Source organism: Tupaia chinensis, unplaced genomic scaffold (assembly GCF_000334495.1).
Source record: "Tupaia chinensis unplaced genomic scaffold, TupChi_1.0 Scaffold000044_1, whole genome shotgun sequence".
Classification (NCBI taxonomy): domain Eukaryota; kingdom Metazoa; phylum Chordata; class Mammalia; order Scandentia; family Tupaiidae; genus Tupaia; species Tupaia belangeri.
The window spans coordinates 855,640-875,400 of NW_006159500.1; the positions used below are offsets into that span (position 1 = coordinate 855,640).

Consider the following 19,761-nt stretch of genomic DNA (forward strand, 5'->3'; position numbering starts at 1 on the left):
TGCTGAACCTGACTTGGGAATTTATATCCAATGGATCCCCTGGTGCCAATGAGAATTCTTTTGAGAAGAATTAATGTAGTCAAGGAAGGCTTGTGATACAACTCATGAAACACTGAAGATCAGAGAAGTGACCTAGCAACATGTTACAGTGATCCCAAAAAGAAATGTTTGTGTTCAGCACAGCTGTGGTAGACCATGCCAGGCAGGAGGGACAAAAATAATACAAGATTATAAAACTGAAAGCTGCACCTATCTGCAGAGATTACAGAGTAAAACCTCTACCAGTGACCCAAAGCAGTGCTTGGCACAGCAACGAAACTCAGTAAAGAGTGGCTTTCCTCACATTGCAAGGCATGAGACAATAAGGACACTGAATGGGGATATTGATCCAATTCTGCCACTAATTAGCTATGGGCCCTTATGGTACATGATTAAATTGCTCAGCTTTTACCTCTGAAATGAAAGATCTGGCACAAATGTTTTCTTTGGTTTACTCTAATTCTATCCTTCTAGTCTAATAGCCTACTTGCTTAAATTTAATGTATGTCTTATGCTAAAATATAAGCAACTTTTCCCTATCTCTTTCCATTTCAAAGAAAGAGAGTACACTGGCCAAATTAACAAAAAATAATACTTAAAAACCAGGCAAAATATCAAATTATCAAATCCTTTTCCAGGATAAATATACTGGTTATTTACTTATTCAACAAGCCTTTTTTAAATACTTAAAAGCATCAGTTAAGTACCTGTCACTCTGGTGGTCACTGGGAATGCAAAGACAATAAGAGACTTAGGAACTAGTAAGCTCAGAACATGTAACCACCAAGTGCCCCAGTGTATTCCAGGTTCTGTGACAAGGGTACATCCAGAGTATCATGGGAGATACTGGTGAAATCTGTCAATCTTATCTAGAAGAGAGAGTGACAAAACCATTTCATGGAGGAGATTGTGCTTGAGTTAGGACTTAGGAACTAAAGAAGTAATTGTGAGGTAGACGGGAGTGGGAGAGAATTCCAGGTAGAAATGAGCATGGCAGGGCTGACATAGTGTTGTCAGGTATTCTAAAAACTCCAAGTGGAGTGGGACATGTGGAGAGAGGCTGTAGGTGGGACTTTGTAAGCAATGAGGCCGGTACTGCAGACAGGGCCAGCTCATGGAGCAACTTATGTGATGAGTCCAGACTTCATTCTGCAGCAAAGACATTAGTGCAAGTGAAAGACAAGTGATGTGTTCAAATTTATTTCTTAAATGATTTCTCTATCCTCAATAAAAAGAATGGATTGGAGAGGAGGACAGGAAGGAATAGTCACATCACTTACAAAAGTCTAGGAAAGAAGTTTCTGAATTAAGTTATAGGATCAAGGATGGAGAGGAGAGATCAGCTCAGGAGATGTCAAGGAGACAAAATACCCTGGTCGCAGAGAAGGGGGCACATGGTACCTGATACTGGAGCCGTATGGGAGACCTGGGTTCAGATCTTACAAGCACCTGTGCACACGATGCCTACTATACGTGCCAGTGATCCCTGCAGACTGGGAGATTAGGGGATGTATCACAGCATGGTGAGACCCTATTAAAGACATGTGTCTGTCTGTCTCTCTCTCACTAGAAAGGAAAACAAAAATCCTTAAGAAAAGCTAAGGGCAAACCTGCAAGACTAACAGAATGGAAAGAGGACAGAGAGAGGAAAAATTGGGGATGAGTCCCGGGTTTCCAGATTGGAAGATGTGTGGTTGCTAGTACCAAGTTACATACTTATGGACTTCTGAAGGTGGAGCAAATTTTAGGGAATGAACAGCTGGACATTTGGGCTTGACCTCTGGGGAAAGGTAAGGCTAATTTAAAAGGTGATTAGAAATCTTCAGTAGCAGGAGACACCCTGGGGATAAAATAAGTTCACCCCGGGAAAGCATATGAGTGAGAGAAAAGGGGAGGTCGCCAGAGGAAGCTGGTGTAGGGCGTAGCAGATTCAGCAGAATAAAGAATCACTTTGGTCTCTTTCAGTAAGCAGTCCAGATAGATAATGCTGGGCCTACAGGAGCCTTTTAATAAATATTCACTTAATAATGAACAAGGAAATGAATGAGGGACTCATTAAATGAGAGGTGAGGGATAAGCAGAGCTGAAGCAGGACTGAGGAATGTATGGAGATGAGATCAGGATTAGAAAGACAATGCTACAAATTAGCCCCAGGCAGACATACTAAAACCATGAGGTGAAGGAGACCCCAAGAGAACAAGTGTAAAGTGAGAAAATAGAGTCATCAGTGTGAACCCTGATCTCATTAAAAACGTAGACAGGCACGTTCTCCATGCTCCTCTGTAAAACATTAGTCATCATTAGTCAGGGCAGCCCAGTCAGCAGGAGCAGCCGTTAGAGACACAGTTTGACCTTCATCCGTAACAGAAGGAAGCTAATGTTCCAGTTCCCCTTCACGTAGGAGGTAGATGAGGACAGAGAATGTATGAAATGCCGGCTGTGATGAAGCACCAGGTCTAGGATGAGCAGGGTGCCACCCACAGAGGAGAGGTTGGTGGGGTGTACTGGCGCCTATTGTGTTGCAATCCACTGTCTCCAACCATAAAGCATGGTTCTTGACTTAATTTCAATTAAAAAAAAAAAAAAAGAAAGAAAGAAAAAGTCTAGACCCAGTTCACTCTGAAGGTCTGTGTAGGATTTGAGGGGAGAACAAGCCTACAAATGCTGTTTCATAAACAGATCCACAGTGTTCCCAAGTGAGTCCAAGTGACACAAACACTTTGTCACGTGCAGGTAGCAGAAGGTAGCCAATGATTTTGTAAACTCTATTTCTAGACCATGAGGGCTTTGCAAACCTGAAAGCCTTTATTCTGTGTTGGTTTCTTTTATAACTGACTTGAAGATGATGGGAAACAATTTAAAAATAAACTGACAACTTAATTCAGTTCGGCTGAAAAGTATATATTGTGGGTTCACTAAAAGTTAGTTGTTACCAATAAAGGTAGCTATGCCACTGCAAAAATGGCCTCTGTTTTACTGTTTTTCTCAAGATAAAAGGAAGAACAAAACATGGTATTTAGCTTAGAGGTCAACAAGTGAGTTTAAGTAGTTTATCCCCTTCTCTGAAAGACGTTCATCACTTCTGATAGGTGAACACATCTAGTGGTTGAGTTATGAGCTCCATGATGGCTCACTGGGACACTCCTCTATGTCTATAAATGGAGAATTAGGGGGCTGGAAGGTCCCTAAAGACTCCAACACGCTATGAACTTATAATACACGTATCAGGACCCAACTGCAGCATATTGCTGACAGCCCAGGAGACATTCTTTCATTCTGTCATTTATGAAATGTAGTAAGATGACATTCTGGAAAAACCCGTTGTAGAGGGACTTTGTTCTCTGTCCAAGCACATCTGGCTCCTCCAGTCCCACGCATCTATGTCTATCCTGTTTTGCAGTCCAGTTCTAACCATATGAGACTCAAAAATCTCAGTGTTAATTTTCTTTCCTTGATAGAACACCACCTTGGAATGATGTTCCTAATAATGTCTCTCGGAAGCAAATGCATAGCAGGTCATGCTGTGCCTGCTAACTCATCTTCCGCTACAGCCTCGGGCTACCCAGCTGTCTCTGCTACTGGACCTTTCTGTTCCATTGAAGGCAATCAGGCAACACCCAAATAGACATTACAGTTCTGTGTGTTGACCTGGAAGATTTTTAGGAAAAGATCTTAGCAATTAGGCAGCCTGCTAATTGCATCCTAACCTGTCGTCCTGCTATGGCAGACTAGTGCAAGACAAGATCTCTAGACTTGGAGTCACAGAGGATTTGGACCAAGTCCTAGACCTGCCACCTCCCTCTTGCATGCCCATGGGCAGGACACCATCAGAATCTCAGTTTCTTCTGTCAGACATACATTCCCTGGTTTCTTCACACTGAATATATGGCAGTATATTCAAAACTACCATTAAATTATCAACTGCTAAATAAACATCATATTTTTCTCAGACAGCAATGAGTATTGATAAAAACTCATTTTGGCAGTTTTATTCATTCAACAAATATTTCTTGAGTACTTTATGCTGTGATAGGAGATAAATAACCAATAATGTACAGGAATACACACAAGATCCCTGACATCAGGGAACTATTAGACTCATGGGGGAGAAAAAAAGTTGTAAGAAGTTTTATATTTATTCCGATCTTAACAGGAACAAACAGTCTTGGCCTAGGGAAGTTAATGTAAGGGACTATTTTTGTTATGGGTTGAACTGTGTCCCCAATCTCTGCCAAATTCATTATATTGAAACAAACCCCCAATACCTGAGCATGTGACTTTACTTGGAAAACAGGGTCATTACAGAGGTAGTTTGTTAAGTTCATACTGGAATAGGATGGGCCCATAAGTCAATAGAACTGGTGCCTTGTAAGAAGGGGGACATTTGGAGACAGACAAGCACACTGGAAGAATGCCATGTGACGATGAGGCAAGGATCTGGGTGATGCTGAAGTCACAAAACGCCAAAGTCTGCCAGCAACCTGCCAGGGGCCAGGCCTGGAACAGATTCTCTTTCTTATCCCTAAGAAGGAACTAACCCCAATGTAACATGAACAAGATTATGATAATAAATAAATAAATGGGGGGGGGGGGAAGAAGGAACTAACCCTATTAATGCCTTCATCTCAGACTTTTTTTTTCTTTTTTGGAGAGGTTTTTGCTATAGGGCGCATGTGCTTGCCAGAAAGACACAGAGAAACGGAGAGACAGAAAGCGAGAAATTACCCCCCAGGGGGGGATGGCCACGCCACAATCCCTTCTCCTCCATTCTCCTCTCGGGATCTTGGGCATGCACACACATGCACCTGGCATGAGTTTAAGCCACCGGGTCCAGAACTCAAAGCACATCGACTACATGGGAGTTCAGCAACATAGCCATGACACTGCTCGTCCCCTTCATCTCAGACTTTTAACACCATCATCTCAGACTTCTGGCCTAATATAGTACATTTCTATTGTTTAAGCCTTGGATGTACCTTCACCAGTTTGTGATCTCAGCCATGGAATGGGGAAGAGCAGTGCTTAAGTTTATGGAGCTGAGAGAGCTTGTCCTCCTGGAATCTGGCTAAGAGAAGTCTGGAATGTCCTCTCCCTAATGTCAACCCTGAAACCAAACTCTGAACCACAAACAGGAGTTGTTAGCTGAGTGGCCAGGGTCAGGAACCAGGCTCAAAGAACTTGTGTGTGATAAGAGGGAGACTGGAGGGTCTGAGGGACTGAAATCAGGTCCCTGACTTTGGGGGAGAGAAAGCAAGACAGATGGAAAGGAAGCACCAGAGCAAGGTGAGGCTAGAAAGACGGATGGGAAACAGATTACAGCTCTATAAAGGATTATCACTTTGTTCTTACAAGCATGAGGAAGCCGATTACAAGGTTTTAAGTAGAGGAGCAACATGATTAGATGTATGCTTTGAAAAGATTACTGTGACTACAGTGTCAAGAACAGATGGAAGAGGGTACAAGCAGGTGGCAAGTAGACTGGCTGCAGCGGGCCAGGCAGGACCTCATCATAGATTGCTCAGATGCAGCATTGGACATGAGAACAGAGGAATATTTAACAAGTAATAACCACAGGATTTAAAATCATTTTGAGTTGCAATGGTACAAGTTATTATTGAAATATATTTTATATTGTACTTATTCCTGAACTCATAACAGTTTAAGTGGTGTCCTAGGGTAAGTGGTGAGATTTTCCTCATTAAACCATTATGATAGATGAATTACACTTTGATGAATTACACTTTCTTCAGCTTAGTTGCTGGAAACAGACATTGGCATTAACATTGATTCCAGGACCAGGTATCGACCCTTAGTTCTTGTCTGCCTTTGATATCTTTATGCTTTCAATTCATATGGTGACTAGATCATTTCACTTTTTATACATGTGTAGGAAAAAAAGATTATTTACCAGGAAAAGTACCAGGATGTCAAAGCTAATACCTATTGTAATCATTGTGCCTTTAAAGTCTATCCAGTCTTACTCATTATTAATTGGAGAAGTCTCCCATTAACGAAAGAACATGTTGTGCATTTTTGAAGGCCAAATCTGTGGAATAATTTGTAATATTTTGTTAATGTTCAGTCAGCTCTTTCATTAAAGATTGATTTAATTTTATTTATTATTATTTTCTAATTTGATAAAGGGCACAGAACTCAACAGAGAGAAAGAGAGAGGAAAATGAGAAAGGAAGCCACCACCTCTAAGACTCAAACTGAGGTCAACCATGTGGGAGACCAGCACCTTAACCACCACACCACCTCTAGCTCCAGTCTGCTCTTATAGCAATAAGATAGCCCCCATTTTAAAGCAGGATGGCAAATATAAGACCCATAGGTCACCCTCTTTCCTCCCAATTCTATGACAGATTGCTAATTGATAAAGACATGATTTCTGAGCTTGTTGAAAACCCTTAACACAGCACACCAGGCAGCTAGTTGATCAGAGCTGGCATGAGAGTTGAAATACATTTTCCATCCCCATTTAACAGTTCTTAAATCTCTTGTTCCCCCCCCAAAATTAATCACTGTAAGTATTTATTTAGGTTTTCTCTCCCACATAGGTAGGATTTGTCTATTTCTATCAGCAACATCTCCAACAGATGTTGATATTCTACTTGTATCCACTCCACTCACCCAAATTCAGACAGCTGTGGACATTTCCAGCAAGCCCACAGAATCCTGCCTTTATGTCCAACAGCAATGCCTGAGTGATGCTAATTAGGGAAGCCAAAGCCTTAAAGGAAGATTGATTTCAAGCCTTAGCTGGTTGAGTTAGTCAAAACATGAAACAAATGTCAATTCTGTCTTTATTCCAGACCTGAATTTTAGAAAATAAAATATATAAATATGTAAATGTAAAGGAGTAGACATAACATTGTTCTTTACATTAATAGATTACACTACTACCAAGTCCCACTTAAAATGATATCAGGTCAAAGAGTCTCATAAGCCTTCTCCCAACAGAAAAGACATCAGAGATCCACACATTCTAGCAATGATAGGCTTTTTTTTTTTTTTTTGGGAGAGATTTTCACTGTAGGGCGCGTGCACTCGTCAGACAGACAGAGAGAGACATAGAGACAGAAAGCGAGAAATCACCCCCCAGGGGGGATGGTCACGCCGCAATCCCTTCTCCTCTATTCTCCTCTCGGGATCTTGGGCACGCATGCACACGCGCCCGGCATGAGTTTTAAGCCACCGGGTCCGGGACGCGAACCGCAGTGGACTACGTGGGAGTCCAGCGACATAGCCATTACGCTAACTGCTGGTTCCCGCAATGATAGGCTTTTAAAAGGTTTTTTGTTTTGTTTTGTTTTTACATCTTCTTTGGCAAAGAGCAAAAGGCTACAAGTCACTCACAAATGGGTCTTAATGCCTCAGTCCGCCTACAGTCTCAGTGGGCCTGACTCATGGGTCCTTGCAACTATAGTGGCATAATCAGGGAGGGCTTAAGACATGAACCCACGTGGGTTCAGTCATGTTGCCACTGCACCATCATCTGGCTCCTATGATAAATTAAGTAATGAAGCATGTAAGAAAAGGACAGTCAGTCTGGAAGAATAAGAAAAAGACTTGCCATAGAAAACAAGAGATTGAGAAAGCACTCTTGAATCCTCAGTGCTAAAGGATGTAGCATTCTAAAATAAGTGGGCAGAGTAGACGTGAAAGGCAAAGACTATCAAGTGATGTTTGATGAAGTAGAAAGGCCGGAATAAATCTGTGGACTTGACATTACCTAAAAAATCAAAACAAAAGCATCTGTAAGAAGTACTGATACTGCAAGTAGTTAATGGTGTAAAGGTCCTCATGAGAAATTCTCTGGTTATAGAGCAGCATGTCTCATGTTTTATTCCATCTCAGCCACAATCATATGCGTATCACTCTTCTACCAGTAACCTCGCTGTTGATAGGCTGTTTCAACTACAGGGCCTATTCTGGTCTTAGGGTGTTTCAATTAGGAGGCCTGACCTGGCCTAACCTGATGTAGGAGGCCCAACCTGGTCTTAAGGGGCAATGGGAGACTGGCACATTACAGCTACTGGAGGGGAATAGAAGTAAATTGTGAATCAGGAGCTTTTCACACGACCCCTTGAAGGATAGGGAGGCAAAGAAGTACTAGGTTGTAGAGAGTAATAAGACAAAAAAATAAGAAACAACTAAAGGAGGATCTAATCTACAAGTAGACTATTCTTTGATGGGCACTTCTCAAATGTGCATATGAGCCACCACTGAGACAGATCTAATTCAGTAAATCTTAATCTGAGATAATAGATTGCTAACAAGCTACCAGGTAGAGCTGATGTAGATCTTTGAACCACAACTTAAGTAGAAATTTGTTAGAGAAAACCAGAATCAAATGTACTCTCTATATTCCAGGAAGAATTAATGAAGACAAATTCACCCTTAGGCATATTCTAGCAATTTACAAAGCATTTTAAAGGATAAAAATTGTGCAGTTGTTCAAGGAAAAAAGCATTAATTGCAAACCAAAACCAAGTGGATCCAGTCTTATCCTTTGCATCACTACATGTCAGTGGACAGACAATAGAAAAATGCCACGTAGTTCGAAAATCAGTTATGATCTGTTTGTGAATCAAACTAGAATTAATTTGCAAGTTCTTAGAAAAGATGAAAGCTATCTTTTAAGAGGTTTTTGTCTTAGGGCATGGGAGCTCACAGAGAGGAGAGAGAGACAGTGAGAGGGAAAGTGAAAAATCACCCCTCAGGGGGGAGGGCCACACCACAATCCTTTCTCCTCTATTCTCCTCCCAGGATCTTGGGCACACATGCCCAGCATGATTTTCAAGCAACTGGGTCTGGGACTCGAACTGCTGTTGGCCATGTGGGAGTCCAGTGACATAACCACTATGCCATCTGCTGACCCCAAAATGAAAGCTCTTTAGCTTTTCTATTGTTGCCATACAAGATTCCTACAAACTTGCTCACCGGGAAGCTGACGCCTTGGTGTCCAGTGAGCACAAACCTGCAAAGATGAACCCTAGATCTAAGGCGAAGCTGATAAATGAACTGAATGAGTGTGAAGTCCACCTTGGGGTGGTGGATAAGTGTCCTGGCACTCCAAGTACAAGGAGAGCACCTGGAGGCTCCTGGGAGGGCTTCCTTATGAACCGACTGAAGGAGACACCATCTGTGTGTTCTCACTATATAAGGAGGTTGTTAGCATTAACCTCCTGCAGAACAAGAAGACTGGACAATCCAAAGGATTCTGTGTCCTCTGCTGTGAGGACCAGAGGAGCACTATTCTGCCCATTGGCCATTTTAACCAGATAAAGATCAAGGAAGAACTATTCCAGGGGATCAGGTACCTAACTATCGGGCTCTTAAAGACTCAAAAGAAATGGATGATGTGACCAAAGAGCCCCAGGAGACAGGCTGTGGGGCTCACACCCCCTTACAGAGTTCATCTGAGAGCTCTGAAGATGACAAACCCACAATAAAGCACAAAAAGGGAAAGTAAAAAGAAAAAAAGACAAGACAAAGAGAATGCAGACCGGTAGGCATAAGCAGAGCAACTGTCTTCCCATTGCCCATGAGCAGGATAACAACGAAAAAGGATGAACCTGGTTCTAAGCAGCAAGAACTCAGAATGGGCTCTGAAGTCAGAGGCCAGGCAGGGGCGGAGGTACTGTCCCAGCTCCTCTGAGGTCAGGGCTGCCAGCATAGTAGAGCCGAGGACCTAGACAGGGAGTTGAAGGAGAACCCCAAGCATGAGCACAAGTCCTCAAGCAGGAGGGAGGCGAGAGAGGAAAAGAGCAGGAAAAGGGACAGAGGAAGTGGCTCAGGCACACATTCTAGCTGGCACAGTGGGTGATTTGAAGAGCACAGTCAAAGAAGTAGAGGTAGGAGCCAAGATAAATCCCATAGGCATAAAGGGTCGGGCAACCCAGGGAGCAAGAGTCCTCAGACCCGGGAATGTTCTTCTCTTTTCAAGGACTTGTATGATTAGATTGGGCCCACCTGGATAACTCAAGCTACTCTTCCCTCCAGGTCCTTATCCTTAACTGCATCTGCACATTCTCTTTTGCCTTATAAAATGGCATGTGCACAGTTTTGAGCATTAGAGTGTGACCATCTTTGGGAGGCCACTCTTCTGCCTACCCCACCAAACGTTTTGTTCCACAGAAAATTATTTGAAGGAGCCAGCAGATGGCATAATGGTTATGTCATTGAACTTCCATGTAGTTGACCACAGTTCGGTCCCAGACCCGGTGACTTAAAACTCACGCCAGGTGCATATGCACATGTATCCAAGATCCCAAGAAAAGAATGGAAGAGAATGGATTAACTTCTCATTTTCTGTCTCTCTGGCAAGCACACATGCCCTATAGCAAAAATCTCTTTAAAAAATGAGTTGGGACCAGCAGATGGCATAATGCTTACGTCGCTGGACTCCCATGTAATCGACTGCAGTTCAATTCCTAGACTTTAAACTCATGCTGGGCATGTGTGTGTGCATGCCTGAGCTCACAAGAAGAAAATGGAGGAGAATGGTGGAGAAGGAATTGCAGCATGGCCATCCCCTCAGGGGTGATTTCTCATTTTCTGTTTCTCTGTCTCTCTGGTAAGCGCATGCACACTATGGCAAAAATTTCTCGTAAAAAGAAAATTATTTGAGGATGTGCAAGGTTTCTTCAAAAACCTCATGGAAAATATGCATTATTTTAAAAAGTTATGAATAGATCTTATTAACCAAAGGCAACTCATACTTCAATGTTTCCTGAACTTTCTGAAGCCCCTCTCATCCACAGAGAAAATCAAAACAAGCCACTGTTTAATTTAGAAAAACGCAGCCTAAAAGAGCTGAAAATGAAGCTTTAAAGAACAAAAGGCCTCAATCAACTAAGAGAATAAAAAATATGCATCTGTCTTGGCAATAAATTAGTGAACACCTCACTGAAAAGCAGACTTCCGTTTTGTAGGAAAAGAATTCAGCATGCAACAAAAACAGTACATGGAAAATGTGCTAATCTGTATTGATAAAATATAAAGTACATTATTATTTGGTTCTCAATAAAATAATTCCTATTATTATCCTAACTTTTATTTATTTTTTAGAAAGTATCCTTACTTTATTACAGGTAAAGAGCCTTGCAGGCCAGCCCTGTAACCTAGTGGTTGAAGGAGTCAGATCCCACATGGTTGATCATAGTTGGAATCCTATCCTGACAGCTTCAAAAACACACCAGGCATGTGTATACTCCAAAAGTTGATAGGATGGAGAAGGGACTGTGGTGTGGCCATAACCCATCAGGTGGTGCTTTCTCCATCTCCCAATCTCTCTCTGGCAAGTGCACAGTCCTCGGGCAATTAAAACAGAAATTAAATCTGACCCTTGGAAAATTTAAGAGACTTGCTCAGTCCCCCAGATGTGAGCCACAAAGCAAACTCAGGGTTTCACTCAGAGCCCAAGAGTTAATCCTACTAATACCGGGTAGTCAGGAAAGTCGTGATGCATTTTTGAGAACTAGAGCTGGGAATGGAACCCGGTCTGCCTTACTTCTTATTCTGTCATAACCTCTTCACAACACTGCCCCAGGTAGTGTGCGTTCTCCTGTTTACATCTTTGCCTCATAACTGAAACTCCTACAAACTCCCATTGATTTTACCACTTTCAGCCATTGCGAATAAACTCTATTTAGCCCCATCTCTATCCCATAGGGTAGGTTCTTGGGATGAACCCCTGGAAGATCTGTTCTTGTCTCTTGATAAGGATTTGAATACCTCATGTCTCGATTGAGGTTATTTCTCCCCTCAAGCACCAAATCCCATTCTTTCTTGCCTGCGCGTGAAATGATTCCACTTGTCCTATTTCTGCCTGAATCTTCAGACTATCTCTACTCAGTTCCTTTCTCATCTGCATGTGAGCATGCTTATCCCATGGAAATAAATCTGCCCTCCGTGGGGCTACATCCCCCATAGCCACTAGGACACTGTTCATTCAGCCCCATAGTCTCAGTTCCACTTCCTCACCTTCGATTCATTCAGACCCACTGAAATCTGATTCTGTCTTAGCAATTAAACTGCTTTCGCTAAGGCCATCTGTGACCCTCTTGTTTGACAAACCACATAAATCCTTGTTTTATGAATTTTTTTCCATTTACTACTTCTTAAAACTTTCTCTTTACTTGGCTCTGTTACTTTTCAAATACCTCACTCATTCTTCAACAAACCCTGAGGATTTGACTTTTCATGCTATACAATTTTGTTGCATCATTTTAAGTTTAACCTGATACACGACATCTCTAATCCTGATGCATCTATTGAGCACAGGTGATAGAGCCAACTGCTACAGGGCTTTATGCCTAAACCCAAATTCACTTTGGTTCAAACTTCAATGTGTAGTTCAAGCTACAGTTGAATCCAGACTCCCAAAGGCATCTCAAACTCATGTTGTCATTTGAATTCAAATTCCCAAAGGTAACTCATTTGGCCCATAACTTAGCTAGATGGACTCCACCCAAACGAGCCTCTTCCCTGCATTCTTTACCTCAGCTAATAACACCATTGACCTTCTAAATTCCCTAGAAGTCATCATAGATTTCATTTTCTCCTTTATAACACTCCTCTACCCTCAGCAGATCACCATGCTCATCAGTTTTCCTAAGTATATTGTGAGTCTGTCTCTCTTCCATTCTCCTCACCCTTCACTACCATTACTAATTCATCCAAAAATGTCTACTGAAGAATCTACTATGTGTCAGGTATTTTTTTCAGTACTGGGAATGCATTGTGAAGAAATAGATGTAATCCCGTCCCTAATAGATTTAATACCCTAATGAAGATTAATTTTAAACTAATACTTTCACAAATGTAGTTATTTAAGTAGAATTACTAATGGTGATTAGTACCTTATAAAGGAAAACTGCGGGATACAATTTTAAAAAATGTAATAAGGAACCTTGGTTTAAAAGGTAAGTCAGAGGGGCCGGCAGGTGGCATGGTGGTTAGGGGTGCTGGACTCCCACATGGCTGACTACAGTTCGAATCCCGGACCTGGTGGCTTGCTCTCTCACTTTCCCTTTCTCTCTCTCTCTGTCTGGTCAAATTAAAAAATAATAATCATAATGACAAATGGAATTAAATAATTTTTTTTAAAAAAAAAGATAAGTCAGGGGCATCTTCCCTGAGAAAGTAATGTTTAGGCTGACATCTAAAAAACAAGCCAAAGACAGCTGTATGAAGAATAAAAAAGGGTGGGCATATGAAGGAGCTTGTGCAGAGGCCCTGTGGTTAGAAAATCCTAGCTTACCCAAGGTACTGCAGTAAGTGGAGTGGATAAGTCATGAAGTGATCAGAGAGTAGATAGGGGCAAATTAATTCAAGACCTTGTAGGTTTTCTGTTTATCCTAAGCATAATGGGAGTTCACTGAAGGATTTTAAAGCATAATCACAGTTAATGACATCATCAAATGCTTTGGTTTGAGCCAGTAATAAAAAGGTGTAGATCTCAGGTCCAGCAGTTGGCATAATGGCTATATCACTGGACTCCCATGTAGTTGACTGTGGTTTGAGTCCCGTACCCAGTGGTCACGCCAGGTGCATGTTCATGTCTGCCCAAGATCCTGAGAGGAGAATAGAGGAAAAAGGATTGTGGCATGGCCATCCCCCTGGGGGATGATTTCCCGCTTTCTGATTTCCTGACTTCTGTCTCTCTGTCTCTCTCTCTTTCCGGTGAGCTCACATGCCCTATAGCTGAAGAGAAATGGATTTGCAATAAATTTGGAAAATAGAACAGAAATATTGGTGATACAGAAGTAAGGGAGACGGAAGTATTAAGAATGACTTTCAGTTTCCAGGTTTAAAAACTCAGAGGGGCAGGTGAACATTCCCAAAACAAAGAACACCAAAGGAAAGATTTGGGAAGAAAACTAGAAGGTCTACTTTTACTGTATTGAATTTGCGATGTTTGTAAGACACACAACTCAATAAATACTTATTTAATGTTGATATAAGACACCAACCAGACATTTAATCTGTTTTAAACTATTTAAAGTTGTTTCTAAGTGGGTTTTTCCAAAGGGGAATAAACATTTAATGCTATGCATTCATGATGTAAAAAGCAAAAATCCTAAGAACTGGATTTTACTATTTTCAACTATTGATATCCTTCCACTTTTTCTTTGCCAACTGTTTACACTGTGCCATAAACTCTGAGCAGATTTCCCTCTTTAATGCCTTTGGTCTTGTTCAAAATATAAATAAAAACCCTTTGTAGTTGTTAATATTTTCTGCAAGACTCACCTCATTCTGAGTTTTAGCCTCCCTGACACAGTTCTTCCTTTTCTAGTCCATTCCTTTATTTCTGTGGGAGGCTATTCATCTTGCCTGCTTTATTCTGAATCTATCTTTTATATAGCTGAGTTTATCAGAAGACAACATGTGGAGACTCGTCCATTTTAGATACTCATTGGGATTACTTGAAATGGTCAGATTGCTCTCTCCATAAGGAACAATGCCAGGGGAGAATTGGCCGTTTGAAAACAATTTTACAGTGTTCATAAGAAAAATGCTTTTATTTGAAAGAGGCAGAAAGAAAAAAATTTAAACTATTGCAAAGAAAGCCTCAGCTCTCCACATTCAATACAAAACCAAAAACAGGTTCTCTGAGTGAAAGATGGCAGGCAATATAAAATTTTCTTTGCAAGTCGAATGCATTGCTTGGCTACAACATGGCGGTATGATGTTTGGTATGCCAGCAGTGTCACCCATGCTCACTTAAGGGAAGGTTGTTCCTTAGCCTAGGTCACTTTCATTAAGAAAAATTGCCCTTTTACCTATTTCAAATACCTCAAACAAATTATCTGAAGGAACTACAGGTTTAACACATTTAATGAATTTTAATAAGAAATACATGAATCAGTCAAAAACCAGAAAAAAAAGTGAATAACATTGAACTAGTTTTAATGGAAATTAGCTCATTACCCTGCTGGCTTACATTTACCAAAGGCTGAATTTTTGATGGAAAGCTTAGGTCTGTTTGCCAGGCTGTGGGAAAATGGGAGAATCTTTAAATTAAAGATTAACTTTATTAGTGGTATTTTTCTCCCTCAAATTAGCCCTAACTGGAGATTCTAAAAACCCTGGGGCTTTCCCTCTCCCTTTGGGAAACTTTTAAAAAGCAGTTTCCTGTATTGGAAGAGTTTCTCACAGTCCCTGATATATTTTCAAAAATGAAGTGGGAACGTAAGTTTCATTTATTGCCTACAATCCTTTGTAACAAAGAATAACAAGAGGAGGCCCACCATGGTGGTTTACACTGCTAAGACAATTGTGCTGTGCAGTCTGGGACCACATGGGAGGCCTGGGTTCAATTCCTAGTCCAACCTAAAGTCTAAGATGGGAGGATTACAAACTCAGGGCTAGCTTGGGCAACACAGCAAGACCCTATCTTAAAAAGACCCAGGCATCATGGCATGTACCTGTAGTCCCAACTGGGAGATCAAAGCAAGAGGATAATGACATAGCAAGACCCTGTCTCAAATAAATGAATAAAATAAACAAATAAACAAACATATAAATAAGCAATAACTTAAAAGGTGGTAGGGTCTATGTGTCTGGGGTATCCGGGTGAGTTGTCTGTCCTCCAGGAAAATATCACACAAAGACTATTTAAAAAATTCTTTCAGGGCCAGCGAGTGGCCAGCAAGTTGTTGTACTTCCACATGGCTGATCACTGTTCTAGTCTCAAACCTGGTGGCTTGATAATCATGCTGGGTGCATATGCATGCATTCCCAAAATCCCAGGAGGAAAATGGAGAAAGGATTGTAGCATGCCCATCCCCCTGGGGGGTGATTTGTCACTTTCCATCTCACTATCTCTCTCTTCTCTCTCTGGTGAGCCTGCAAACCATATAGCAAAAATAAGACAAAAGAAAACAAAAAAACTCTATTTCTTACTTTGTCTTTTTTTCTCTCACACACAAATGTTACATGCACACTTTTGTTCTCCCTCTTCATTTATTTCCCTCTTTGTTTATTATTTTAAAATTTTGGAGGGACCAGCAGATGGCATAGCAGTTATGTCACTGGACTCCCACATAGCCAACAGCAGTCTGAGTCCTGGATCCAGTGACTTGAAAATCATGCCGGGCATGTGTTTGTGTGTGTGTGTGCATGCTCAAGATCTTGGGAGGAAAATGGAGAAGAGAAAATGGAGGGTGATTTCTCACTTTCACAAATGGAGGGTGATTTCTCACTTTCACTCTCACTGAGTCCGTCTGTCTCTCTCTACTGAGCATACACACACTAAGGAAAACTGTATTTAACAATTTTTTTAATTATGGTGAAATATGGACTGGCTCTGTGGTACAGCAGTAACACACTGTTTAAGGGATGCTGAATCCATATGGAAGATTGATGTTCAGTTCCCTGGAGGACCTGTACATACCAAGTGCACACACTCATCATCTTGGCTGGCTGAGAATGCTGGGAAGATCAACCCTAACCCTTGTCTTTCTCTCTCTCACTTGCTCTGTCTCTCTTTCTCATGAAAGAAGTAAACAATTTGGGACCAGCAGTTGGAGTAATGGCTATGTCGCTGGACTCCCATGTAGTCAACCACAGTTTGAGTCCCAGACCCAGTGGCTTAAACTCACGCCAGGCATATGTACGTGCGTGCCCAAGATCCCAAGAAGAGAATGGAGGAGAAGGGATTGCAGAATGGCCATCCCCCCTGGGGGGTGATTTCTCACTTTCTGTCTCTCTATCTCTGTCTTTCTGGCGAGCGCATGCGCCCTATAGCAAAAACCTCTCCAAAAAAGAAATAGACGATTTTTTTAAAAAATAGGTGAAATACAAAAGGTCTTCAAAAATTTTATGGAAAATGTGTATTATGAAAAACTCAAATGTAGATTTCAATATTTTTGCACCAAAATAAACTCATACTTTAACTGCATTTTTCATAAACTTTTGAAGTACCTTCATGTACATAATGTAAAATTTACTGCTTTAACTATATTTCAGTAAACAGTTTAGTAGTACTCACTATATTTACATTGTCCTTCTTTTTAAAAAAGTTTATTTATTCCATAAGCGAGAAGACAGAAACAGATAGAGAGAGTACCTCCCTATACAGGGTACAGGGCCCTGACACAGCAGTCAACTCCCAGCCTCAGCCAGCCCCAGACTATGGACACACCCATGCCCACAAGACTCAGGGACTTCTCTGGATTCAAATCTGCAACCATCTCCAGTGAGTCAGGCCACCACTGCACCCCTTCATCCCCCTGTCTCTTTTTTTTTTTTTAAGCAAAACAGAATATACAGTTTAAATAACCCAGAGCATAGATATCTGCAGTGAAACAGGTCTTTATCGCAAAATGGTTTCTACTCTTTTCTGCTGTTCATAGAAAAAAAGAAATAGAAAGTATTTCCCCAGCATCTTCATCATTTTTAGTTACTGTAGAATCCCCTATAAAATACATTGAAATTGTAACAGTAATCATCAAAACCAGACTCAGATATTCCAACATTTTGTCAACTGAAGGAGAAACTATTTCACATTCTGCAAATGGGAGTTGGAGATACCAACGGAAACATAGAGGCATGTTAAAAGACGTATGGGAAATTCCTAGACATCTCAAAAAGGTGCCTTAGCATTATTCCAAATTGAAGATATTATGTTGGTTTAAGCTGGCTTTCATTATATTTTGACCCCTTATTCAAATGGATGATTTTAAGGTTGTTTGCCATCTTGTTGGCCTCTAAAATTAATGAAACTCTTACCACACAAATGCATACCAGAAAGATGCTCTCCCTTTAGTCACCATAAATGTACTGACACCCTTTTATTTTGGTTATCACGTGTCAGAAGTTCTGAAGCTCTTGTTGGAACCACTCTGAACTTTTCTGCTTGGGAAAAGGCAATGAGCTGACCAGTCATTAGGCAATTTGAAAAGGGTTCTTTGTGGCACAAACATTGGCCACAGCGTTCTGCATCTTGTAGGGTGACCCCTCAGTGTAATAACAATACTAATAAACAGAAGGTAAACACAATCCAATGATCAGTGCGTTCTAAAGTTTCTCTGGAATAAAATTCCTGACAATAAAGAAAATAGTAAATATTTTCTGAATTCTCTTTTCTTTAAGGGAATAGAATGTAATTACCTGCAGCAGAAGTTATTATTGAATTTTTATTTCCAAGTGGTTACCTAGAACATATATATTGGGTCGTTGGAAAAGTCATGAGTATATTTTTATGTTTTCCTACGCAGAAATATGGCATGACTTTTCCGATGACCCAATTAATGGTTCTCTATGTACGGAGATCATATTTACCAAATAAAAATACAAAACTTCCAATTAAGCTGAATTTTATATAAACAACAAGTAATTTTTAGTGTAAGTATGTCCCATGCAGTGTCTTCTTCCCTACATGGCACATACTTATACTAAAAAAAGATTGTTCATGTGAAATTTAATATTCTGGGCATATTATGTTTTAATGGCAATTGTATTCTTACAGTTTATTAAAAATTATATTTAGGGGCCAGCAGGTGGTGTGTTGTTTAAAGCACCGGACTCCCACATGGCTGACTATGGTTCAAGTCACAGACCTGGCAGCTTGCTTTCTCATTTTCCTCTCTCTCTCTCTCCCTCCCTCCCTCATTCCCTCTTTCACTCTGGTGAATGCATGTATCCAAAACAAATTTAAAATAATAATAATAATTAAATAATTGTTTGAAAAATTGTATTTAGTTGATGTGTAGAATTTAATTTAAATTTCAATATGAAGTCAGCATTTTCCTCTCAGCCATTATCAAAAACCAAAATTTCCTGTCTTAACTATTTGCACTATGTTTCTCTCTGCCTATTTCATTATGCTGTTAGGTGCAGAGTTATAAATACACTTACGTTTTATTTCTGGTTCCAAGAAGACATATTTGAAAAGCCTCATCATAGTTTGGTACTCTGTATTAAAGTATATCTGTTTAACAAATAAATTTTAAATGTGCATTTAAATTTCCTTATTAGCTGCATCTAAATCTTCTCATTTACTCGCTTATCTTTTTTCTTCTATGTCTCTACCCATGTTTCATTTCGTTTATAACTGAACTTTCGGGTTTTTTTTTTCCTTAAGAGTCAGTGTTAAATAAACATGTTTGCATTTGTACACACACACACACACACACACACACACAGTTGCAAAGGATAAAAGTCAGTAGATAGAGGCCAGACAGTGGTTTAGTGGTAAAACACAGCACTCTGAGAGGCAATGCCACATGGGAAGTTTCTCAGTTCAAGTCTGAACACCTCCAGCCATACACTGCACACATGCCTCCCCATGATTTGGACCTGGCTACAGATGGAAGAGGATCGTGGCATTAGCATCCTATTAGGGAGGACAGTCTGTCTGTCTCTCTCTTGCTCACTTATGGAAGAAATAAATACATTGTTTTTAACTTCTTTTTTTTTTTTTTTTTTGAGAGGTTTTATATAGAAAACTTCTGGGGCCAGCATGTGGCATAATGGTTATGTCGCTGGACTCCATATGGGCGACCACAGTTCAAGTCCTGGACCTGGTGGCTTAAACCACACCGGGCACATGTGCTTGCCCAGAATCCCTAGAGGAGAATGGAGGAGAAGGGATTGCAGCATGGCCATCCCCCCAGGGAGCGATTTCTTGCTCTCTCTCGCTCTCTCTCTCTCTCTGTCTTTCTGGCAAGTGCACACGCCCTATAGCAAAAACCTCTTTTAAAAAAA

The 19,761-nt window shown here is 40.8% G+C and overlaps 1 protein-coding gene and 2 pseudogenes across 1 annotated transcript in view; all 3 read left to right on the forward strand.

The window, feature by feature from the left end:
- The window catches only part of MAGI2 (membrane associated guanylate kinase, WW and PDZ domain containing 2), a 701,446-nt gene that overhangs the window by 451,309 nt on the left and 230,376 nt on the right, over positions 1-19,761 (forward strand). The window lies entirely within an intron of this gene.
- On the forward strand, positions 9,031-10,002 carry LOC102502862 (RNA-binding motif protein, X-linked 2 pseudogene; annotated as a pseudogene).
- The window catches only part of LOC106735269 (40S ribosomal protein S12 pseudogene), a 5,625-nt pseudogene continuing 573 nt past the window's right edge, over positions 14,710-19,761 (forward strand).